General features: G+C 42.8%; 1 protein-coding gene across 3 annotated transcripts in view; it reads right to left on the reverse strand.

The window, feature by feature from the left end:
• Positions 1-26,709, reverse strand: part of ZBTB40 (zinc finger and BTB domain containing 40) — a 77,213-nt gene extending 50,504 nt beyond the window's left edge. For all 3 annotated transcript variants that reach the window (XM_055574206.1, XM_055574204.1, XM_055574205.1), the window contains exons 1-2: positions 26,542-26,709; positions 75-166 (exon numbers count right to left, since the gene is read on the reverse strand). The gene's annotated coding sequence lies outside the window, so the exon portion shown is untranslated. The remainder of the gene's footprint in view (positions 1-74; positions 167-26,541) is intronic.
• Positions 26,710-27,040: the final 331 nt, after the last annotated feature.

Raw genomic sequence — 27,040 nt, forward strand, 5'->3', positions numbered from 1 at the left:
GTAAAGTCGGTACTCTTTATCATCCTCATTTTATATGTAAGAAAACTGAAGCCCAGGGAGGTTATATAACTTACCTAAGGTCACACAACTAGCATGTGGCAGATCTGGGCTCCAAACTCAGGCAGTCTGGCTCCGAGGTCTACATTCATAAAAATCCACAGTCTCTCTGAAATGAAAAATCAATAAGAACATGGAAGATCAGAGAAGAAGAATGAGAGTTAGAACGTTCTAAGGGCCAAGGGGATGACGAAAATAATGATTAACTTTAGCCCTAGGCTTAAGTGAAGGATGGATGTTAACAGGTAAGGAAATAAGGGAATAAAACCTGAACAAATATTTGCAAATAAGAGACGTAAAAATGATTAAGAAAATGGGATTACTACAACAGTAAGCGGCCTCCTCGGTGGCTCAGTGGTAAAGTATCTCCTGCAACGCAGGAGACCCAGTTTTGATCACCGGGTTGGGAAGATTCCCCTGGAGGAGGGAATGGCATCCCACTCCATTATTCTTGCCTGGAGAATCCCATGGACAGAGGAGCCCAGTGGGCTACACTCCATAGGGTCTCGAAGAGTCAGACACGACTGAAACGAATGATTAGACACAACGGCAAGTAGAAAAAGGGGGAAAGAATGGCAAAGCAAGTGTGGTAAATAGACAGCAACTTACGATGGCAGAAATAAGCCCAAATGTATTAGTAATCACAGTGAAGAAGCAGATTAAACTTCCTTCTTAATGGCAGAGATTCTCTGATTGGATTCTTAAAAAAAAAAAAAAAAATAGGCATGCGTTGCTTATCAGAGAATTAATGTGTGGGTGTGTTTACACTTAAAACAGTGCCTAGCATACAGTAAAGACTACATGTGTTAGCTGCGTTATTATTAGCAAGACAGACTAAACTTTCCTCATTAAACAGTTTTGAAACTACCCATCTGACATGACAGCTAAAGTACATATCTGTACATAAACAATTAAACCATATAATCTTTGTAGATCACTTTCAAGTACAGAATACTGTTATTAAATAAATGTAATATATAATCATCAGGGATACACTAGGGGCTACTGAAATGTACTATAGAGAGAGGCTAAACTATATTGCCAATCTCACAACTAAAATATAAAAGCCTTTAACATATATTTCACTGTTTCCTCCTGACTCCGCTTGCCAGGAAGTCAAATGGAGGGGAGCGAATATAGCACTAAATATAATGCCATGAAAGTGTGCTTTTCAGAGTTAAGAAACTGCAGTGGAACACAGAACACTGAACTGTGTGAGTGAAGTCTTATAGATCCCTGTATAGAGGCAACCTCGGATATGTTATTAAGCACTTACTGAAATTGCTGGGCTTTGGAAAATTGTCAGAGGTCCCAAGGGAAGAACACTTAAGCAACAAAAAAGCACCAGAGAGATGGATGTTACTCAAAGGAACAATACTAAAGCCTCAAGAAAAGACTCCTGATATAGAAGATACTTAGAAAGAAAACACTTAATTGGCTGAACCAAGTGCTGCATAATGACCCAAAACACAAATGGGAATTCAACACAAAGTAGAAACTAGGCCAGCTTTCTAAAAGAAGCACAAAGAGTATTTATTTATTTATTTCAATTTTTATTCTGTCTACTTCCAAAAAAAGGATTTCAAAGTTTGAGAATTCTTTAAGTTACAAAGAAACAACAGTCACACACACAGGGAAAAAAAAAAGCACAAGTGAGAGCTAAGTTAGAGCTGGTAAGAAACATGGAACCCCTTCAGTGAACAAGAAGGAATACAACACTAAGGGGAGTTCCCTGGTGGTCCCGCGGCTAAGACTCCAGTCTCCCAGTGCAGGGGCCCATGGGTTCAATCCCTGGTCAGGAAATTAGAGCCCATATGCCGCAACTAAGACCCAGTGCAGCCAACTAAACAAACACTAAAAAAAAAATGAAGAATATAATACTAAAGACTTATAGTCTCGATATACATCATTTAATTAAAGTAGATGTTCTGAAATCCACAACTGATGGCAACGTCCTTAGTGAGACTCAAACCAAGGCCTCCGCTGCCACTGCTGGAGGGGAAAAGACTCTTCTGTGGGCCTCAGGAACTGGACATGCCATTCCCCAATTCACTGCACTTATTTCTCGGTAGGTCTTCAGCCAGCAATACATGTGTCAACCAACAACTATTTATGGGTCAATTGCCTACCATTTACTCAGCCCACTGTTAGGTGCCGTGTGGAAGCCAAGTGAAATATAAAACAAGGTCCTTGTCCACAGGGAGTTTATAATAAAGTTGACAGCTTATTTCAACTGGAATGACTGAAAACGGAAGCCTTAAAAAGACTCAATCCACCAGACACAGAAGAGGCAAAGAGAGAAGAGGGGAAAAAAAAAAACAGATTGATCTCAGTGAATGAAAAGGAAAAGGGAAGGGCTGGAGTTGGTAAATGCAAGTTAAGTACAATTTCACCAGGCAAGGGTGAGAAGGGACGGAGAATATTCTGGGATCATGTGTGCGTACAGGCAACTGGTACTGCACCCCCAGGAAAGGCCTCCAGGGAGTTGTCGTCATGGACACGAGCTGCAGTGGGTCTCCGTATGTAAGAGGAAATGTGGAGCACCAGACTGCCTAGGCTAGGGAGGCCGGAAAAGGACCAGGCGAACTGCACTAAGGGAGGAGCTTCTGAAAGAGAAACAGCACAATTAAAGCAGAGCTTTTCAGCGACAGACGGCGCGGTCTAAGAGGGAAAAGTGACTAGCAACGGGAAGGAAAAACACGGATCCTATATATATTGTCTAACAGTAAAGAAAGTTCCATGGAACACAAGTTGGACCCATCTCTGCCTGGATTTCTGTATCCCTAATACCCAAGAAAGAAAAGCCATTCTAAGACTTGGTCAAGGTCCTACATTTTGGTTCTCCTAACAATTCTGCACTCTCTTTGGGGAACATCTTTCTCATGGTCTGAGATCTCTCTCTCTGGTCTGGCTCAAAGCAACCTTATCTGCCTAAAGTTCTGACTTTACTGTTGTTATTGATAATCCCATCTCCAGAATAAAATCTTTACTTCTGTCTCGATTTCTGGGCTCTGCTAGAACCAGAGAGCTGGAAAGGGACCTTGGAGAGCCCTATTTATTGCTTTCAGCAAACACAAGTTCATTACTTTATCTATCACGTACTCTTGTTGCACGCCCAAATGACCTTAGTTCAATCCCTCCCCTTTCTAATGGAGGAAACTGAGGTCCTGGGAGGCTGAGCTGCTCTTTGATCCAAGTCGGCTTGAACCCCATGGCTATTTAGTATCTCACAAACAACCAGAGTCAGGTGAAATAACAGGCACTCTCAACATAATTAGAGCAAAGATCACACATTCAGAGACAAGAAATGGGGCATTTGCTACACACTAAAAGACGATTTAAAATGTAAGGTATCTAAGGAATCAGCTAAGTTAAAAGAAAACCACTAGCAATTATTTCTGAGAACGCAAGTAGGATTGGTGAGGTTACAGAAGGGTGACTGTAGCTTTTAGCGGGCCCACATTTCTCGAGTTCAAAAGCAGCTGTCATTTGGTCTCTTCTTACACTGAGGGCCTGAAAGGCAGCAATATATAGTGTAAGGGATGGAGATTTTATATTTGACACTCCTGGGTTCATGACAGTATCTCTTTATACGTATTGTCATTGCTGTTTCTAATATTATCATCACTATCATCATCAATCCATCCCAAATGCGAGTCTACTACTGTTCCAACCTTTCAGCTTTGTGGCAATGCCTGAATGGCCTGTGTGCTTTCCTAAGGCACAATCTGGTTACTGGGAGATCCGGGTGTGGATTTGGAACAGCTCTGAAGAACTGCAGTACAGCAAGTCCCCTACAGTTGAATGAGTTCCATTCCAAGAGCATGTTCACAAGTCCAATTTGTAAATCCAACAAAGTTAGCCCAGGTACCCAACTAACACAATTGGCTATAATAGAACTGTACTCTAATAGGTTTATAATACTTCCCATACAAATAATACACAACAAACACAAAAAATAAAACATTTTAATCATACAGTACAGTATCTTGAAAAGTACAGCAGTACTGTACAACAGCTGGCATACAGGGGCATACGTTTGCATCTTTGAAAGTTTGCACCTTGAAGGTTCGCGTGTAGGGGATTTACTGTACTGAAGATTCTAAAGCAGCTGAATCAGGCCTAAGATTCACCTTCGGGGATTTGGGAGGCTGTCGAGTGAGCTCTATGGTACATACCAAGCAGGGATAGGATCTTGCTGTCTACTGGGATTTATACCTCGGCACTCCATTTATCTTTGTTTTACAGATGCAGACTAAGGCTCAGGGGTGTCAAATGGCTTGTTGAAGGCCACACAGCTAGCAAGGGGCATAAATGAGCCCAGGTCTCTTCAGAAGAACTATTCTCAAGACATAGCTCTTTTCTCTATAATGTGAAGGCCTCTCTGGAGGCCAAGACTTAGCTACCACTTCTGCAGATTATTCTCCCTTCTAAGAGCTCAGTGGCCATTAAGAAGTATAGCTATCAACTCTTGCTTACTTAACAAGGACGCTTGTAGCGCCCTGAAGGGAACTGGTTAATGAGCCCACCACAGCCACTGGCCCGTCAGCCCAGGAGACCGTCTTCTCTAAACTGCCAATGCATGTCTCATGAACAGAGTTAGCTCTGATGGTACCTGCTCTCTCTTTTCATATTTTACCAAATTTCACAAGGATATTATTTATCAAACAACCACAAATAAGAGCTGCTAATAAAGTACCTTACTATGCTTCTAAGCATGTTTTACATGTTACCCTCTTTAATAACTAATAACCCAGCAAGACAGCTAAAGCCAATTTACAATTCAGTTCCAAGGGCTGAGAGGCCAAGCAACAGGGCAAAGTCAGTAGAAGAACTGACATTTTAATCCAGTCTGCCTGAGCCTTAAAGCTCGTGCCCTTCTACCCACTACAACAGTCTCTCAAACTTCAATGTACCTAAGAATCACCTGGGATCTTGCAAAGAAAAAAAAAAGATTCTGATCCAGAAGGCCTAGGATGGGATCTGAATTCTGAATTTCTAATAAGCTCTGAATTGATTCAGATGGTGTTTGCCCAAGGAATCTTCTCGGACTAGCAAAACACTATACTACATTCTTCTCACATCACATTTTTTCACATCTAATTATTATCAAATATGTTAATGCAACCCTTCACCCTTAAAGAATTCTAAGTCATCCTCAAAACCTTCCCTTCTGCACCTGCCCTTTTCTCCAGTCAGGACAGCTCTAAGAATAAAACCTGCAAAACATGGAGGATTCTAATAACCTTAGGAGAATAGCCCTGTGGCCTGGAGCCAACCCAAACTCCTTTAGAATGCATTCTAGCGACCTGGACTTTCAGGGATAGACAAGCTTCCTTGGCTGCTGCCAAAGTAAATGGAAGTCAAATTGCTCCTGATCTAGAGTGAAGTGATTAACTGAACCTGGCTAAGCCTTGTCATGTCCTAGGATGGTACAGCCAATCCATAAATGCAGGCCGAACGGGACAGACTGAACAGTTCTGGGCTCATGACACCATGTGTGACCTACTGTGACATTTCCATTCTAACTACTATGCCCATCTGTCTTCCCCCTCTGAACCAGACAACTGTGCTTGTCTTCCACGGCCTTCTACTCAAATCCCCTGAAAGCTGTATCAAACAACATTTCAAGGCCTATATTCTCTTTTATGGTATCAGTCTAAAGATCAAGGCTTAAAAATCTGTGCTGCCTTGACATCTGGTAAAATCAGGGGGGCCTCAAATGTCCTAACCATAAATTCCAATACCCATTTTGCTCCCATGGACACAGTCCCCTAGCCAAACAATCTTCCTTATCAAAGAGGGCAGGTACTGTTTCTGTTTATTCCTGGGCAGTGGGTTTCAGTTCTCTGCCAGCCCCCAAAATTACTCAAACAAGCCAATCATATCCTCTGGCATAACCAAGAAGCGATCACTTTTTTTTTTTTTTTTTTTTTTTTGATACTTACAAGCCTGCCTCCCACAGCCCTTGGTTGCTCACTCTGCTCCTGAGTACACCCGCTGTGTCCTCCCTGGGCTGTTAGTATAAGTGACTTCTACACGCCGCCAGTCTCATCTGCCAGTGTCCACTGCTGTGTGCTCAGCCATCCACACAACCCTAGGGTAGGAATCCCTCCCTCCTCAATGGGGTGAAGAGGAAGTGATTAAACCATTTTATTTATTTATTTATTTTTTGCCCAATCCACTGGTCTCTGCCCTTTTCTCTATCCCTGAACCTCTTAATTGGCAAGGTCATCAACTGCTCTATGACGATAAGGATGCCCAGCATTTGTTCTAAGCTCTGTCCACAGACTTTCCCACTTAATCCCCCTAACATCCCTATGAGGTAGATCTCATTATTATTCCTAATACACAGAGGAAACTAAACTACCCAACAAGGTTATGCAAGACCTTGTCCAAGACCATACAGGTCTGAGCAGAGCTCAAATGCAGATCCACCTGTTCTTAATTACTACCTTAGTCTTGAGAGGATTTCTGGGCTCAATGCCACTGTTGCTCAACCCCTCTCACAGACAGAGATGTGTGGCTGGAAGGTCCAACCGGATCACCCGAATTTGAGACGTCTTGTCTTTTGGTGATATCTGCTAAAAGATGGATGGAAATGCGTATCTGGGAAAAAGTGAGGTTGGAACAGACCAGCTGGCTTGCCAGGAAGAGACTGGCAACGGACTTCCCCTCGATGGTTTGAATTTCATTTACCAAAGGTCTAGTTTGATTATCAACCTCACAGATACAAACACCCTAGGTCTCAAAGTTAATCAGACTTGGGGAGTTTGGATCAGTTCAGTTTAGTTCAGTTCAGCCGCTCTGTCATGTCCAACTCTTTGCAACCCCATGGACTGCAGCACGCCAGGCTTCCCTGTCCATCACCAACTCCCAGAGTTTACTCAAACTCATGTCCACTGAGTTGGTGATGCCATTCAACCATCTCATCTTCTATCATCCCCTTCTCCTCCTGCCTTCAGTCCTTCCCAGCATCAGGGTCTTTTCCAATGAGTCAGTTCTTCACATCAGGTGGCCTAAGTAATGGAGTTTCAGCTTCAGCATCAGTCCTTCCAATGAATATTCAGGACTGATTTCCTTTAGGATGGACTGGTTGGATCTCCTTGCAGTCCAAGGAACTCTCAAGAGTCTTCTCCAATACCACAGTTCAAAGGCATCTGAGAATTTGGATAGCACTGTCTAAACTTATAAGAGAAGAAATATAAATCAGAAAGTCAATTTATTAGTTCACTTATTAGTGAAATATGCCTACTCTTCGCAGTCATCTGTGAAAGAATTACAGCAGTAAGGTCAAGTATAATGAGAAATCCCAGAAGACACTGTATCTCTCAACATCCAGTGGTGGCCTGGTGTATCTGTCTTTGCCATGGAAGTAAATGTGTGACCCCCAGACCAGGCAGATAGAGTCTGGGGGTCAATGTCCACTGCATGGCCACTGACATTCTGGCTTGTCCCTTCCACTAGCAAGTTCCTGGTTTCTACTGTGGCTCTAGCCTCTGCTCCGACACAGCTGAGCTCAGCTTTGCCTCTGAGGTGGCCCTGTGCAGGTACCTAATAGCATTGACCATGGGCTAATTTTTCAGTCTTGTAGAACACAGGGAGTGCCCTCTGGTTGCTCCCACCCCCAGGCTTCTCTTCCGATGCTCCAAACCTCTATCTGTAGCAGATCAGAACTACTCCTCCTTCAAGCAGGCTATGCGCAAGGAAGTGCTCAACTTCGATCTCATCCACCTTCTAACTTCTATCTGGGTCATCTGCCTTACACCGCTGAACCAGATTCAGTCCTTACTCCCTTTCCCTTGGTCCACTCACCTCCTCCTTCCTCCCATGCACTTCGTTCACCTATTATTCTGCATTCTTTCAGACCACTCTGCCACAAACCACTAAAACTTAAATATATATAAACATATATATATATATATATATATATATATATAACATGAATGATTTCTGATCAGAAGGATAATAAAAAAATCAGAGAATTTTACAATGAGAATTATCTGTAGAGACTATGTAATTCAGCCCTCTCATGTTCCAGGTGAAGAAATGGATAGAAATTCAGTGACCTGCCAAGTCATGTTATCCAGGCAATGGTAGGGTTAGAGCCAGGATCTAGGTTTCTGGGTTTTCAAGCTAGCACGTGAACCAAGTACCAGACTCCTAAGTGTATACAAACAGGCCCTCAGTCGGGGGGAGGCTTTCTGTGTATCTGACAGACTGGCAGCCGCTAGTAGTAGGTATGTTATTTGGTTTACTATTTTTTTCTTCGAATGTTGATTTAAATATCAATCACTGATAGCTCTAACAATGAGAAAATAATTATTTTCAAGCCACAGAACTGCCCAAAAGTATCTCAGGGGATACATAACTGCAAATTTCCCAATCTACTGCCAAAGGGAGAGCAGTAGTAGGGTGGGTTTGTGACTTAACGAAAACAAGAAAAAACAAAAAACAAAAAAATTTTAAGTGACTAAGATATTTAAAAGATATATTAATGAATACTTAACTAAGGTCAGGGTGGAGAAGGCCTTTCTATGCATACAAGAAACAGAATAAATTTACAAATGATCAATAGGTTTGACTACATATAAATGAAAACTTCCAAGAAAATCAGCATTAGCAAAATTAAAACAAATAAACACTTCATATCACGTGAAGTGAAAACTAAGCAGTTAATATTAGAATAGAAAGATGATACAAAAATAAGAAAAATCTCAACATTTATATTTCTTAATGGACAAAGAAAAACAGATAATTCACTAAAGAAATAAACAGTTAACAACCCAACAGAAAAGTTCACCCTGATAAACAAAGAAATGCAAATCAAAACATTAAGACTATTTAGGGGCAATAAATTTGGAAAAGTTTTGCGATGATAGTATTTCAGTGGGAAGCAGTGGTTTTAAACCAAGGACTCTGATTTAGACTTCAGTTTGAAGCCTAACTTGGACACTCAATCAGTGATCCTGGGCAACTCACTTCAATCACTGTGAGCCTCAACGTCTCTACAGTTTTGGTGTGAAGATGAAATGAGACAATGCAGCTGAAATGTTTTAACAAAGTGCCTGTCAACAGTAAATGCTCAATATGTGTTACCTATTATGATAAAAACAATATTTGCACGCGTAACAGAGGGAAGGAGCAATGAGGCAGGTACCCATACAGTGCTGATGGAAGTTTAAACTGGTAAAAATCTTTTAGGGATGTAATCTGGTAAGTAACCTGCTCATCTAAAGCTCTAAAAAATGTCCTTGGAGAGAGACATGAGAATTTGGGGAGACTGGGGAGAATATACTTTACATGCATTGTTTGAATGTTTTACCAGGAATGTTTTACCAGGAATGTTTTACCAGGATATATTACAGAATATATCTGTAATATAAATCAGCTATATTAAAAAAAAGAATGAGTCCCATGATATTAGAAGAAAAAAGGTTTTTTTTATAATGCTTATTCCTTTAGACCTACTTCTAGGAATCTATCTATAACGACATACTTAACAATTGGAGACATAATAAAATATTTATGCAGAGCAATAGATTTAATGGTAAAGAAACTAGAAACTTAGATGTATGAGATTTTTAAAGATACTATGGAATATTATGCAGCCATTAAAAATCAGGCTCTGTATATGATACCTATAGATAGCATAAGTAATCAAAGGAAAAGTAAATTGGACTTCATCAAATTTAAAAACTTCTGTGGATCAAAGGGCATGATCATGAAAGTAAAAAGACAACCCACAAAACAGGCACAAATATTCTCAAATCATATATCTGATAAGGGTCTGGTACCCAGAATATATAAACATAGCATATAGGAACAAAGTATCCAGAAGTCATAACAACTCAACAATAAGAGGACAAATAAGCCAATTTTAAAATGGGCAAAGGATTTGCATAGCTCTCTCTCCAAAGAAGACATACAAAATGGCAAATAAGCACATGACAAGATGCCCCACATCAGTAGTCACAGAGGAAATGCCAATCAGACCACAATGAGACATCACTGCGCACCTGCTGGGATGCTGTGATAAAACAGAAAAGCTAAGCATCGCCGAAGACACGAAGCAACTGCAAACCCTGCACGCTGCTGGCAGGAGCGCGCGGTAGTGCTGCCGCTGTGAACAACAGTTTGACAGCTCCTCAAAAAGTTAGAGACAGAGTTCCCAAATGACCCAGCAATCCCACTCCTAGGTATATACCCAAGAGAAACGAAAATAGATGTCTACACAAGAACTTGTACACTAATTTTCACTGTAGCAGTATGTATAACAGCCAAAAAGTGGAAACAACTCAAACGTCCACCAACTGATAACCAAATAAAATGGTGTATAGTTATACAGTGGAATATTATTCAGTCATTAAAAGGAATGGAATACTCATAGTGCTACAAACAGGGGAAAACCTTGAAAACATGCTAAGTTAAAGAAGCCAGACACAAGAGGCCAGAGCACGATCCCTTTTCTATAAAATGTCTAGAATAGGCAAATCCACAGAGACAGAAAGTAGTTAAAGAGATTGCTGGAGGTTGGGAGGAGGAAGGATTGGGGAGGAAATGCTAATGGGTGTGGGGGTTCTTTTGGAGTGATGAAAATGATCTAGAATTAGAAAGTGGTGATACTTCACAGGCTTTGAATTGTATACTTTAAAACAGTAAATTGTATGGTATGTGAATTATATCTAAATAAATTTTTTAAATTAGGCTCTTGAAGATTTTTAATAACATGGTGAAATGCTTTCAACGTACTAAAAGAAAAAAAAGCAGCATGCAACTGTATGTATAATTGCAATGTGGTTTTAAAATATATGTAAATGCATATATACATATGCATTTAAAAGAGAAAATACATTAAAATGCTAACAGCGGTTGTCCCTAGGTAGTGTCACTATGGAGGACTTATTTTCTTCTTCACGTAGTTCAAATTTTTCTACAGAAAACATAAACTATTTTTATAATCTGCAAATTAAAAAACCCAGGTATGTTTGCCTGGCTTCAAAGCTAGTGTCATTTCTGACACACTATACACTCATTAGATATTTATTTATCTCCTACCAGGTACCAGGACTTTCCTGGTGGCTCAGTGGTAAAGAATTCCCCTGTCAATGCAGGAGACATGGGGTCAGTCCCTGGGTTGGGACGATCCCCCTGGAGAAGGAAATGGCAACCCACTCCAGTATTCTTGCCTGGGAAATCCCATGGCCGGAGGAGCCCGGCAGGCTATAGTCTACGGGGTTGCCAAGAGGCAGACACGACTGAGCAACTAAACAACTACAACCACCACCACCATGCACCAAGCAAAGTTAAATGAGGTAAAATCAGGGCCCACAGGAGTGTACATATGTCTAGTGTGGGGTTTGAGCCCAAGTCCATGGACAAGGAAGGCGAAGACGCATCCATAGGGTCTTTAAATCACCTGACACACGACACCGCTCAGCTGCACGCTTTCTGGGAGACGATCACGAGCAGCAGTGTAGCTCACTGCTTACAGGCTGGAGTCAGAGCCAGACTACCTAGGTGTGTAGCCTGAACGCCCAGGTACAAGCTGTGTGATCTTGGGAAAATCACCTAAACTCCATGCAGCATAGTTTCCTCATCTACTAAATAGCGGTGATAACAGTACCTCTCTCACTGGGCTGTTGGAAGATCAAAAGAATTAACACAGCTAAAGCACCAGCATTATACGCTCAGGACATAGTAGGTGCTCAGTAAATTAATTAGCGGCTAACTGCCAGCATCAGCCTCCCTGTCCGCATCACTACCACCACCTCACCAGCATACTCTCAAGGAGGCAGAGACACAGAAGACTAAGGACCGCTAGAAAGGCTGTTTTCCACATCTCAAAACTGGCTGCTAGCATCTGCTTCTTAAAGCCTATAATAACTATTACATTCAACTAATTTCTTTTTCCAGATTCTCTCAATCTCTAATGAAACTCTATTTTTGAGATGTTCTATAAAATACAACATCCAACTGTTCGGCATAACAAACTGCTTGTGTCCTCTTATCTTTTGTCTAATTCATAGAAACAAGTGATTTTTTTCAAGCCTATTGTAATGGAAGGCGGCTTTGAGAGGCTTATCTGCCTTTCCCCTGCCTTTCTGGGCCATGCTGCTCTGATCCAGTAGTTCACCCAGGATGACTCTTCACAGGCCAAACTGCAAAATCTCCCGAGCAACATGGCCATCTAATGAGTGACTGGGGATTGTGACTGCATTACACCTAATGCCGACCCTCCCAGCCTGCAGAGTCTCAACAAGCAATCACCACTTTAGCGCTTTCACAGCCAATCTCTTAGGTGTTACAGAGGACCCTCGGCTTTGTCACTGTGCTTCTACCTTGATCTGAAAATGTGGATGAGTTCTGAGTTTTTTGCCAATCTGATTATGAGAATACACTTTTCTGCAGTAGGGAGTAAGTCTGGACCACTCAGGAACAAATTTCAAATTCAAAGATACCCATCTAATGTAAGAGAGCTCAGGCAGCTAAAGAACACCAAAACAGGCCGTGTGACTCCAGAGGCTATGTGTTTACCAGCAAAGGTTTGATGCACAGGCTGTAAAGACAGACAGCTTGCCCAGGGCATTCATTACAGCCCGGTCTCTCTTACCAGCTATACAAATTTAGGCCAGTTGCTTAACGCTCTGGGCCTCAGTTTCCTCATATGTAAAATGGGGATAATATTAGTCATATCTCATGGGGTAGCTGTAAGCATAGACTATACACCGCCAGGCTCCTCATTTCATGGAATCCTCCAGGCAAGAATACTGGAGTGGGTAGCTATGCCCTTCTCCAGGGGATCTTCCCAACCCAGGAACAGAACCCAGGTCTCCTTGACTACAGGCAGATTCTTGACCATCTGAGCCACCAGGGAAGCCCGAGCATTAATATGTCACTGTTAATGAGTCAACAGACATGAAAGCCTTTCCCGTAACATTGTAAACATTTAGTAAATGTTAAAAGGAAGCATAAAAATATACCTGCCAAATATTCTTTTTACAGTTTTTGGTTGTGTGGTCAGTTCACAGATTTACTTGTTTTTAATCACTTTGCCTCATCACTTACATAAATCACATGTTATCAGTATCTTCTATATGCTATATGTCAAATATTACATAATTTCTAAAAAAGAATTTATAGACAATCACATTGCTAGTTTCACAGCTGAATCAGCTAAGAAAGGGAGAGAGTTGGGCCTCTCATAACAGCATGCTGGACTGATATCCTAGAGATTTCACAGAAAGCCCTTAATTTACTGAAAATTAATAGCAGATACAAAGAACTAAAACCACCTGCTCCAATTCTCTCATCTGTAGATGAAGAAACTGAGGCCCTGAGAAGTGTTTCAAGATCTTCCAGTTCACTAATGTCAGAAATCAGACACTTCTGTTTCCTCTGACTCAGATACGTATTTTATAAGTGGAAAGCAACGAGGAAGACATGATGGAAAAGGGAAAAGACTGATGTAGTTTGGAAGGGTTAAGGCAGCAACCTAACAACGGGAGCTAACATTTTATGAAGATTATAGCCCAGGCACTGTGACAAGCATTTTGCATGGGTGGCCTTATATAATTTTTGCAAAACCTGCAAGGTAGTTACTATTATTAACTCCCCTTTTAACTGAGAAAGTGGAGGCCTAGAGAGATAAAATGACTGGCCCCAAATCACAAAGCCAGTGAGAGGGAGAGTCAGTAAATGAACCCATGCTGTCTGACTCTGGAGCCAGAACCTTTTCCACTGGATATTGCCCAAGCTTGAGAATTTAAAAAGCATGGAAGCTCTTGATCCTTGAGTCCTTCTCCTACTTTTTTTTAGTAACTTCTCTGTTCAGAGGCAGTGCACAGACAGACAGCAAATGAAGTGGTTTTTAGGGAAGAACAGATGACCTTGATTTAGAGCCTACGTGAAGTGAAAGCTGCTCAGTCGTGTCCGACTCTGTGATCCCATGGTCTATAGCGCCCATGGTATTCTCCAGGCCATAATACTGGAGTGGGTAGCTGTTCCCTTCTCCAGGGGATCTTCCAAACCCAGGTCTCCTGCATTGCAGGCAGATTCTTTACCAGCTGAGCCATGAGGGAAGCCCTTATTCCCTGCTATTTGAAGAAGCACCATACACACATCACTCTAGTCCCCTGACTTGTTCAAGGCCACATAGCTGGTAAAAGTGCCACTGGAGGATGCGAACCCCATGCCGCCCCAGCGAAGCTCCAAGACCCATTTCCTGGACTCGTAAGTGGACAGTGTGTGCTTGTCTGTCCAGTAGATCTTTACTGAGCTCAGCCAAAGGCCCTTAACTGGCTTGGAACTACATGGAGTAAGAAGTTCAGCACACTCCCTGCTCTCAAGGAGTTTATGGCAAAGCTGGGAAGGAGAGACCACTTTCAGCTTAAGATCCTTCTTTTCTTCTACTTTGTAGTTAAGAAGCAGAAACACTGAAGAGACTATGTGCTGGGAGCCAGCACAGGAGATCCCACCCATGACAACGTCATGCGGAGGAGACCTGACAGGCAAGGCGGATCAGGACTCGAGGGACTCCCTGGACCTGCTCGAGCATCTACCCTGAAACCAAAGTCTGTCTACTGTCTACTATATTATGCCTTTCATCAACTCTTCTGACATTAACAGGGGGCTATCCCCAACCACCTTTCTCTGAAGAAAATCAACTTAGGGCTCTAGTTAATAAGTCTCCTCGGCATGAAAGGAGTATTTCAATTCTAACCCCTCTGTTGGCATTCTAGCTTGCTTGGCAGGTTTATTCATACTCTTGCAATTAACGCACACAATTGTTCACAACTTCCCAACCATGAAAGGCACGGGAAGCCTAACCATTCTAAAAGTCCTAATGGGCATAGAGCCCTTCAAGGGGTGAAAAATTATTAGAACAGTACTGGTGAAGGGTTTCATTGTTGAGCCAATGCTTGCTGCCAAGTCTCCATATCCCTTATCCATTGTGTGCCTGGGAGTGCATTAGTTAATATAGTTGGAATGTAGGAAAAACAAGTAGTAGCCTTGGCATTAGCAACATTAAACCTTTGCGTTAATTAAGTTCTTTCTTTGTTGTAACCCACTGCACCTTTGCTCCATAAGAATGTAACTTTAGTACTTTCTGAGGGTGACACAGATTGGAAAAATAAAGAAAAAACACTTTAAGGGAAAACAAGTTTTCTGGTTGACCAACCTTTATCAGAAAAGGGTCATAAAATGTCATTAGGCCTCCAGGTCATAAGATAATGTACATAACATAAGACCCTTGTAAATGGAAAGGTATGCAGAAAAAATCCTGGTTTCGATAAAGGTCAAAACTGATGGAATGTTGAGCTGACTCTGCATGACTCTGCATCTTTCACTTCTGGAAATGTGTAACTCAGGGTATAAAAGCTCCTTTTGAAAATAAAGCTGCAGACACCGCTTCACCTAAGCTTGGTCTCCCTGTGTCATCTTTCACTGACGCCATTCATCCTGAGGGTATCCCTGGACTCTGCTGAGGCTGGACCCTGGCAGACTGTGGAGCCCTAACTTCCTGCAAGACTGTCCTATTCCGCTACTCAGGCCACCCTGTGACCTGACACCTCTGTGTCTATTTCATAGATGAACTCCATTTGCCTCTCCTCTCAGTGCTATAAGCCTTTTCTCTTGTCTTTTAAGAAGTGGTGATTATTTTCGTCTCAATCTTTCTCTCACTCATCACCAAGGATTATGACAAGAGGGTTAACTTAAGGAGCTAACCCAAAAAAAAAAAAAAGAAAAGGTAACTTCTCTCTTGCCTTTAACTTTTGTAAAGAGCCTATGGGATTCCATAATATTTTCTCAAAAATGTTCAAAGAAATACATGGAAAATTTCACCCTCAACATTTTGCTGCCCAGGATAAAAAAAACAAAACCCAGAACTCTAGGGGCCAATTATTCTGCTGTCTTGGACTCTGACCTTAGAAAATCTCCCTCTGGTTTAAATCTGACTGGAACTGAGGGCAGCTGACAGCAGCTATAAGTACCAGCTAGAAGAGCAACTTGTGTCTAGGTGGTCAGATTTAATGACTGCCGGGGCTTCGGAGCATCACTCAAAAGTTACAGCACCGCACCAAACTTCTGGGTATGGGCTAACTGAGTAAGAACAGCAAGTTTCACTGTTATTTAAATTTATAAGTTTTTACTATGTTCCCAACATCATGCTAGCAGCTAGGTACTCAAAACAGTGACAGGTCTTTAAAAATCAACTAGTATCAACTGCACTAATAAGACCAGATAAAGAGAAGGCAGGGCAAAAGCAGAGAACATAAGAGAAGCGGTAAAGAGGGAGGGGGGGCTTACTGTTGGCAAACAGTGGATTGAGTGAAATATTGTGATGTGAATTAGAATGTAAAGTGGTAAAGAACCCACCTCAATATCAGCTCTCAGTGGTAAAGAATCTACCTGCCAGCGCAGGAGACAGGGGTTCAATCTGTGGGTTGGGAAGATCCACTGGAGAAGAAAATGGCAACCCACTCCAGTCCTCTTGCCTGGGAAATCCCATAAACAGAGGAGCCTGGTGGGGCTACAGTCCCTCAGGTCGTAAGAGTCGGACATGATTTAGGGGCTAGATGACAACCAGCAGGCGTTTAGAAGCGTGGCTCTTGACCGTCTCCCCTGCTTCTGCTTTTCCCTGGCTGGTTGCAGTTGAAAATGTAAAAAACAATCTTAATAAGGAAATAAATGAGTTGGGTTCTAAGCCTGACCTTAGCTCTGAAACCATGAGTTACTTAACCTTTCACAATCTGTTTTCTCAAGTGCAAAATGAGTGAACATGTATATGGGAGCTCACTTTTATGGTTGAAAGTTCCATCATAATTTTTAAAATTGGGATAACGGTATCTATGGCTTAGTTCCTGTGAGGATTACAAGAAATAATTGGGTGAAACACCTAGCGCAGTGCCTGGTGCTTTCTAGCTGTTCAATAAACGGAAGCTCTTATCACCAACATGGTATTTTGTTGTATTTTTTAAGTTCTGGGATGGGGTTAGAGGAGAACAAAATGAGAACCAGTGAATTAAGACTGGAGTTCAGTTCAGTTGCTCAGTCATGTCCAACTCATAGCGACCCCATGGACTGCAGCACGCCAGGCCTCCCTGTCCATCACCAACTCCCGGAGTTTACTCAAACTCATGTCCATTGAATCAGTGATGCCATCCAACCATCTCATCCTCTGTCATCCCGTTCTCCTCCTGCCTTCTATCTTTCCTAGCATCAGAGTCTTTTCTAATGAGTCAGTTCTTCACATCAGGTGGCCAAAATATTGAAGCTTCAGATTCAGCATCAGTCCTTCCAATGAATATTCAGGGTTGATTTCCTTTAGGATAGACTGGTTGGATCTCCTTGCAGTCCAAGGGATTCTCAAGAGTCTTCTCCAACACCACAAGTTCAAAAGCATCAATTCTTTGGCACTCAGCCTTCTTTATGGTCCAATTCTCACATCCATACATGACTAGTGGAAAAACCATAGCTTTGACTAGAGGACCTTTGTCAGCAAAGTAATGTCTCTGCTTTTTAATATGCTGTCTAGGATGGTCATAGCTTTTCTTCCAAGGAGCAAGCACCTTTTAATTTCATGGCTGCAGTCACCACCTGCAGTGATTTTGGAGCCCAAGAAAACAAAGTCTGTCACTGTATCCATTATTTTCTCATCTGTTTGCCATGAAGAGATGGGAGCGGATGCCATGATCTTTGTTTTTGGAATGTTAGGGACATCTAGCATCTGTAGAAGGAAAACCTCCCTAGAGTAGGTCTTACAGGCTTCCTTCCCACTCTTTTATTCTCTTTCCTTTCCCCTTACTGCTTTATTCATTCCATTCAACAAACATGCACTGACTGCCTACAGTATGTAGGACACAGAGCTAAGTACTGAGAGTGGGAAAGAGAGAGAAGAGGAGGGATTCTGAGGGGACAATATAATCAGATCGGCTTTTGGAGGAGGGTATCTATGAACCATCAGAAATTATATGCAAAATTTTTTGAGTATGTGGGTGTATACAACTTCTCTGAGAAGTTCTGGAGGGATTCTAAAATGAATTTTTTTTTAAAGAATGAAAAGTATAATAAACTGAGCAAGAAGCAAACAAAATTTATATAAGCAAAAACAAAATACTCTTGAAAAATCACAAAATTAGTCTTGAGGAAATAGAAAGATGGACCATGATCCTTAGATAGAAAATTTCAACCTCATAAAGATGGCAGTATTCCCTAAGCTACTTTATAAATTAAAACATAATCTCAATAAAAATACCACCAAGTGTTTCATCTGGAAATTAGACAAACTTATTATGAAGCTCATATGGCAGAATAAACAAGCAAAACAGCCAGGAAAACTCTGAAAAGGAAAAACTAATCCCTCCAGATAGCAAAACAAATTACAAGCCACTAAAATTGAGATAGTCTTGTAATGGCCTATTAATTGACAATCAAACTAATGGAACAAAACAGGAAATCCGGTAGGAAACCCAAATGCACATAAGAGTTTAGTAGTATCTGCTTAAGACAGCATCTCAAACCAGTGAAGAAAGGATAAGAGCCTCTAACAAGCAGTGTTACAATAAATTGGCTGGCCATTGGAAAGAATATAGGACTCGATCCTTCCTCAAACCAAATGCCAAGATAAATTCCAAATGGATCAGACTCTTAGATGTTTTTTTAAAAAAGGTGAAACCATATATTTTTCTAGAAGAAAACATTAATGAATTCCTCATAAATTGAGAGTGGTGCAAACTTCCTAACTCTGACTCAAAATCTTAAGTAATACACTGTAGGGCTGATAATTAGCACTATATAAAGATGCCAAACTTTACAGCAATAACACAACATATGTAAAAGTCAGGCACGTGACAAACCGGAAAAAATATCTTTGTAACTTATACCACAGACACTGGGCAGATATTCCGAACTCCAAAAAGGAGAAAACAAATTAAAAGTATACTGAAATATTATTTCTTACCTATCAGATTGACAGAACCCCAAAAACTCTGGCAGCAAGACTTAAGAGAAAAAGAAAAGAAGGGTCAGGCATGAAATAAAAACTTCAGTTAATGTCCCTTGTTACATAGTTCTGATTTTGGAACCATGTACATGGTTTTCATAGTTAAAAAGACAAAATTAAATTTTAAAAGGCAATTCTTAAATTTTAAAACAAAAAGCAGTCTGATTATCAAGTTGGTGGCATAACCACATAGACAAAATAATTATATCAAGGGACTTTGGGACACTGTTTGACTGCTGCTACTGCTGCTAAATCACTTTAGTCATGTCCGACTCTATGTGACCCCACAGACGGCAGCCCACCAGACTCCCCCGTCCCTGGGATTCTCCAGGCAAGAACACTGGAGTGGGTTGCCATTTCCTTCTCCAATGCATGAAAGTGAAAAGTGAAAGTGAAGTTGCTCAGTTGTGTCTGACCCTCAGCGACCCCATGGACTGCAGCCTTCCAGGCTCCTCCGTCCATGGGATTTTCCAGGCAAGAGTACTGGAATGGGGTGCCATTGCCTTCTCAAATAGTGTATATTTGAAGGACAAAAGAAACCATATAGAAAACTAAAACATTCAGCAATCTAATAGTCAGTACAGATAACAGCATTGCTACTTGCCTGGTTAATAATGTGACCAGAGAAATCGGAGTGAACGAACAGCCCCAAAGCCCCAGAGCATGGCCCACTGAGTGTTAATGACTGATGCTCAAGTAGAAGGGTGAGAGGTGAGTGGAGACAGTGCTAAGAGTTGAGGCTTGAGACAGGCACAGCCAGGGTTTGAGGGCAGCCCAAGCCATGCCAAGGAACCGTGCAGAGGATTAGCCTGGAGAGTAACATGTTCAGATCTGTGCTTTATAAAGATCACGAGCAACAGTGTACAAATAGACTGCAGAGAAACAAAGCTGGGAAGTTGGCCAGCCAGCTAGAAGACTGTTGTGGCAGTAATTCAAGACAAGCAAGTACAGTAGCTTTGGCCAAAAGAGAAAGGGGACTTCAATGGGCTTGTAGTCTAAATAAGTGGGTGCCATTTGTGGATGGGGAGTAGAAGGGGATGGAGAGTTGAAGAGAAGAGGAAGAACACTGGACAACTCGCGGGTTTCTACCTCTGGCAACACTGTGGCGCTATCCATGGAGACGAGGAGCCCAAGAGAAGTGGCAGATGAAAGAAGAATGGCAAGTTCACTGCTGCTGGAAGGAAGTCAAGAAGACAGACCCAACTGTCAGGCCACAGTCCTAGCAAGATGGGAAACAGGTGGAACTGGAGAGTTAGATTACCTGTAGTAAAATTTTCTCAAAGTCAGAAACAGAACCATATACTGTTCACTTATGATTTTATATTTTTTAAAAAGTCAACCAACCAGTATTTGGAGCCTAAAAAGCTATTTAGCCTTGTGATCCTTTGTTTCTCATCTCCCTCAACATTCCTGGGTCTTTTCCTTCACAAAACATATTCTATGGTATGTCCCAGAATCAGATTCTAGTTACAGCAGAGGTCACTCATGCAAACACCTTCAGGGGTCACAGACGTAAAATCTCTGATGTTTAAAAGTAAGCAACTAATTGGTAAACGCTACATGGGCCAAACTCTGGTTTAAACTGTTTTCTACTAAGGTCCCATTAAATAAATATATATCCTAACATACAGATGGGCTTTCCCAGGAGGCTCAGTGGTAAAAGAATCCACCTGCCAATGCAGGAGATGCGGGTTTGATCTCCGGGTCGGGAAGATCCCCTGGAGGAGGAAATGGCAACCCACTCCAGCATTCAGGCCTGGAGAACCCCACGGACAGAGGAGCCTGGCCGGCTGCAGTCCATGGGGTCGCAGTCATCACGACTGAGCATGCACACACAGAACATAAAGATGTAAAAGGTCTTCCCTTCTTCCCTGTTCCCCACCCCGCTTTGGGTACTAATAAAACCAGAAAACATGTCTACAAACTGACTTTTTCAGAGGTCCTAACACTAGCTAAAGTCTGAGATGAAAAGTGAAAGATGAAAGTGAAGTCGCTCAGTCGTGTCCGACTGTTTGCGACCCCATGGACTGTAGCCTATCAGGCTCCTCCATCCATGGGATTTTCCAGGCAAGAGTGCTGGAGTGGATTGCCATTTCCTTCTCCAGGGGATCTTCCCAATCCAGGAATCGAACCCGGGTCTCCCATACTGCAGGCAGACGCTTTACCGTCTGAGCCACAAAGTCTGAGATGAGTCTGGTTTCAGAGAGCAGCTCTGCTGTCACAGAGGGGCCCCAGGACAAACGCAGGGCAGCACCCTCTCCCCCGTGCTGCCTCTCTGAATCTACCCTTCTCCTCTCTCCCCTTTATCCCTGCTCTCTAACCCTGAGAAACTGACTCTATCTGCAGAAAGTTGATGCCTAGAGCCAAAGTACTGGGCTTCTATGCTCTTCCCTTCACCTATTGGAAGAAATGACTGTTTTATCTGCTTACCAGGCAGCCGAGACAACATGTCCCCACTCACCAGCCTCGCATGAAACAACAGCAAGGGTCTCTAAAGCATCTCTGAAGCACTTCGCTGGGTAAAGGCTTCTGCACAAACATTCAACTATGCTCAACCGGTTTAGACAGGAAACAAAGCCAGAAAAGATACTTTTCCATCTTTGAGGTCAAGGGCAAAGAAAAACAGAAAGTACTGGTTTTAGGGGGACTCTCCTCGCTGTTTCAGTTCAGTGGTGTATTATATGTTCATTGTCGGCTCTGTACCGTTGGAGGGGTCTAGGACCCACCCCTCTGAGATCTGACTAAAGTACAAGCATACCTCATTTTATTGTGGTTCAAAGACAATGCATTTTTTACAAATTGAAGGTTTGTGGTAATCACGCATTGTCAGATGATGGTTAGCATTTTTTAACAAAGTTTTTTTAAAAATTAAGGTATGTACATTGTTTTTTTAGACATAATGCTATTATACACTTAATAGACTAGTATAGTGTGAACATAGCTTTTACATGTCATGTTTGAGAAATTAAGAAATCAAAATTGAGAAACTGAGAAATCAAACAATATACGTGACTCACTTTATTGCAATGGTCTAGAACTGAACCCGCCGTATCTCCGCGCTATGCCTGTAACGGGCTCTTTTCCCAGAATTAAAAATGGCATTTACACAAGTCTGCAGGCAAATTCAAAGGCTTCATAGGTCCCCTGCAACCTGACCCCAGATTAACAAGTTGATGCGGATCAGCAGTAACATATTTACTTTATCTATGGAAATGAAATACTTGATGTCATGATTTTGAGGATATGCAGTTACATAACACCATCAGGGCAATGTTAGGAAAGATAGTTTTCTTTCCCTACCCTTCTCTCCCTGAGAGCTGTAGGAGTCTTAAAACTGCACTCTGTGTGAATGAAATACCGCACCCACTGCACAACTTAAAGGAAGTGACAACTTCATCTCTGAATTTAAATGCCCTTAATATTTAATTCTTTCCTCTCTGTGGTTATAGCTTGCTTTCTCCACGTTATTAGGATGATGGCTTTAGAAGGCAGGCTATTGGAGATCCAGAAAAACCACATATCCCAATTCAATTTCCTCGTGAAAATCAAAGAGCTCACGCTCTTGAAGAGTTGAAAGAGGCTGAAGGGTCACCGCCTCCCCCAGGGTGCTGGCACAGGCAGTGCTCCAGAAGGGTAATGTAAATACTCAGAACGAGGCAACGGGGCACACCAATTTGTTTTTCAATCTATTTTATTTCAGTTCAAAGCATCTTTGCAGACAGATAGTCCAAGAAAACAAGCCACACTTCGGTTATACTCAGTCTTCCTCAATCTCCAAAAGCAGGTGAGGACTGCCCAAGTGTGGCGTGGTTCCCTGTACTGCCTGTCTGCAATGATGCTTTGAACTGAAATAAAATAGAATGAAAAACAAACTGGTATGCCCTGGCTTTTCCTGCAGTTTTATATTATCCTTCAAATAGTGTTACCACCTACTCTTTACTGAAACCCAACAGACCCAAATCACAGAGTAAAACTGCAAGAGTTTAAATGCGAAGGTCCCACCCAAACCTAAAATAGCAATTTAATTCAGGGCTTGCTGGTTAACACTGCATTAACATGCCACTCTCTGTTGGGTTCCCTGCTCCATTTGCTGGGCTGGATCACATCTTCTGGTGACTTATGCAGTATGCTTACTGGAGAGAGTAAAAGTAAAAGTAAAACTTGACATTGCTGATCTTCCTATATACTCTGCTTGATTTATTACTGCCTCTGTAAATTTTCCTGTTTATGAGCCCAAACATCATCATGTGTCTTTACCTGTGCAAAAAGTCTACCTGCTTTAAAGCATTCAACATTCTGCTTATAGGATGCAACATTATTTTGAAAACTTTTACAGGAAACCCCAAATCATTTGCAAACAAATTCTAAAATTACTACCAACTAGAAGAAGCCTATCATTTTCTTAGAATGAAGGAATGCAAATATTTTCAAGCTTAAAACACCAAAACGATGAAATACACTCTACAGACACTTGTGCAACTTTATTAAAAAAATTAAATCCGATTTGGAAATGTTCCCCTCTTAACATAAAGAAAAAAATGAGACCTGTCCCCTCCCCCAAAGATAAAACCATACACACATACACCCATGCACAAACACACCCTCAAATTCAACTGTAATGCACTTCTGAATTTTTGTTATTATTTAGCACTTTGAGTGAGCTTCTCTGGTGGCTCAGACTGTAAAGAATCTGCCTGCAATGCAGGAGACCCAGGTTTGATCCCTGGGTCGGGAAGATCCCCTGGAGAAGGGAATGGCTAACCACTCCAGTATTCTTGCCTGGAGAATTCCATGGATAGAAGGGCCAGTGGAGTACAGCCCATGGGGTTACAGAGAGTTGGACAGGACTGAGCCACTAACACTTTCACTTTCCAGCATTTTAAGTAAGTTTCCATTTGGGGCCAAACTTGGCTGCTCTAACTGGAATTCAGCAACATGTGTAACAAAACACACACAAGAGTCCTCTGGTACCATTATCCATTATCCACATGTATCAGATAAGATGATGACTTGTAACTGGCCCAAGAGAGGCCCCTTTTTCAGCAGTAACGCTGGGAACAGGGCCAGGACTCAGAGCATAGGACTGTGAGACACAGCACAGTCACCGGCTTCTTTCAGCCCTGTGCTCTCCAAGTTGGTGCCGTCTCACAGTGCTTGAACTGCTGAAAAGTTCTTCCTCCTCAACTCCTTCCCCTTTCCCTTCTTCTGAACTGGATCCTAGTCACTGCACAAGTTTCAGCCTAAACTACCCAGAAGAGAGACCTCCGGGGACAGGCGGTCTCCCAAGTCAGCACGGCTTCGTTTCCTTTACAGCAGCTGCCGCAACCCGGAACGCCTGGGCTATTCTTTTACTGTGTTAAGACACTGGTTTTAAGTCCATGTTTCATCCTGGTAATCCCAGTCACAGTGCTGTCTGGTAAACAGCAGACACGCAAATATTTGCTCAATGAATGACCTGCGTTTATTTAATATTTACCAAATGCCAGGTTGTGGGCACTGGCTAGCAGCTGATGTAAAAACAAGCAAGGTGTGGTACCTGCCCTTGAAGACCTCCCAAGCAGTAGGAAAGATTTAATAAACAGATGGGTAATGTAGGGTGGTTAGTGTGATCAGTTTAGGTTCAGATCCCAGCTCCCTTAGGCATTAGCTATGTAACCTTGGACATCTCTTCTGACTCTGTTTCCTCATCTTTAAAATAGGACTATCAATACAACCTATGCCATAGTGTTGGTGTGAGGAGTAAATGACAGGCTATGGAAATAAAGCACATAACACAGTCCTTGGCACACAGGAATCAGTCAATAAAAATTAACTACTAATTTGACTATAAAGATGCTATGACAGCTGTATATGAAATTATCTTTGATTACCTTTATGCCATCTGTCCAAGCCTCTACAGAATTTATTTCCACAGAAGGGCAGAGATGATATTGATCTTGTTCACCATTGTATTTCTATTTCCAGGAGTCTGAATCATTGCTAGTATTTTGTAGGCACTCCACAAATACTGAATGCTTAACTAATGCATGCATACAAACATTGGGTACTCTGAGTCTACTTGTTAGTTAAACTAGTGATGAATAGTTGGGTTTGGGAACAACTCCTATAAAAGAACCAAGTCTAAATTAGAAAGTGGGGGTGCAGCAGAAGTTTGATGATTTAGCCAAGTAAGAGGAAATTTTCATTTTGAGGTTGTAATTAAAATCCACAAACCATACAAAGATTTGGCTTCCATTCCAAGGAAGAACCAATAGTGCCAGGTTGACAGATCTAAAAGAATAAAATCTAAACAGAAGGAGATGGGTCCCCAGGCAGGTGGCATCCGGGAGCAACTTGCCAGACCCGTAATCTATGAGGCTCTAAAACAGCTTAACCTCTCAGAACCTGGGCTTTCAACCCACGCAAAACGGACACATGGAGGGACAAAAGCTGCTGGCGCAAAAGCGCTGTGCATTAATATAAATAAGTACCTGGCTTGCTGCAGGTGCTCAGTAGATGATACTATTATTCAAAGGAGGGGAAACAATTCCATTTTGAATAATAAACCAATAAAACCAGAAGTAATGGGAGCCAGAGTGTGTGGTTAACTACAGACCTCTGGGGTGCACAGGGCAGTTGTAATTCGAGTTTCCCACTCGGGTGGGAAGGGGCCTGAGGAGTCCCTGAAGCCTGAAGGACAACACTAACCCAGCCTACTTGTGTCTACAGCTGGTCCTGCCACACTGCTGCGAAAAGGCCAAAGACAGCGTCGGCTTTGGGGATCAAAGCATCAGAGGCATCAGATTTAAGTCTTGCAACTACTCAAATTCGCTCTTGCACGAAGAAAGCGGCCATGGACAAATATAGAAACCACGAACACGGCTGTGTTCCAAGAAAACTTCACTGATGGACACCGGAATTTGATTTCCTGTTAACTGTCACAAGTTATGCGAAATACTTTCTCCCTCAACCAGTAAAAAAGAAAAAAGTAAAACCTTCTTAGCCCCCGGCAGACAAAAAAATAAAAAGGGAAGGGAGGGGAGCGGCGGCTTTGGGCCAAGGGCACAGTTTGCCGAGGCCCGGAGAAGGGTAGGGATTTTAGGGGGGGCGGGGGGGAAAAGTGCGAGGAGCAGCTGCGAGGAGGCCTCGGATCACGCCGAGCAGTCGGCGATGCGGGGCGAGGGCAAGTCCCCGGCGGAGGCCGGGCCCCAAGCGGGGACTAGGCCCGGCCGAGCATTCCGGCCGGGAACCCGGGGCAAACCCCTCGGCCGGAGACGAGAGCGGAGCCTGCGCTCAGGAGTGTGGGCCGCTCCGGGGGTGCGGTAGGGGAGTTCCAAGTTCCCCCCGGGGCGGGAACAGGCGGCTGGGACACTCAGCAGGGCGCAGCGGGCTCCGCCAGGCCGAAGGGTCTCTGCGCGCCCCTCGTTTGGGGAGCCTCCCGGCCCTCAGCGGCAAAAGGGGTCTCCAACGCGGAGTCCCGGCCCCGTTTCTATGGTTACCTGTTCAGGACCGATTCAAACTGCCGTTCTTTATTGACAGCGCCATAGAGGACACGAACACTCCTACCCGAAGGGAACAATAAAGCTTTCTCCATTCAACAGCGCCAGAGACGCCAGAGGGCGGCCATCTTGAGGCCGGCGCTAAAGGCGTATGAAGAGGGGGAGGGGGCGGCCCGGCCTGCCTCGCGCGCCACAGTCACGTGCTGAGGGAGGGGCGGGCCTTACGGGGGGCGTGGCCTGCGTCGCGCGCGCGCGCGGGCTCTCTACCAATACAAACACGCTCGGACCCGCCGGTTGCTAACTACTTCTCCGACCTCTGACCCTTGACCCCTCGCCCCCCTCTCCACACTCTCTGAGGAAATTCTAACAGGTTTCCACCAGCCTGGGTGAGGCCGCGCTAAGGTTCTCTCATTTCAAAGCACAGAGAGAATTAGGCACCAAAGGTTTCTTTCCACTTTTCCAAGGACGACAGGTTCACTTGCAAGACAGAGACGTGACC

The sequence above is a fragment of the Bubalus kerabau genome, chromosome 3 (genome assembly GCF_029407905.1).
Source record: "Bubalus kerabau isolate K-KA32 ecotype Philippines breed swamp buffalo chromosome 3, PCC_UOA_SB_1v2, whole genome shotgun sequence".
Lineage (NCBI taxonomy): Eukaryota > Metazoa > Chordata > Mammalia > Artiodactyla > Bovidae > Bubalus > Bubalus kerabau.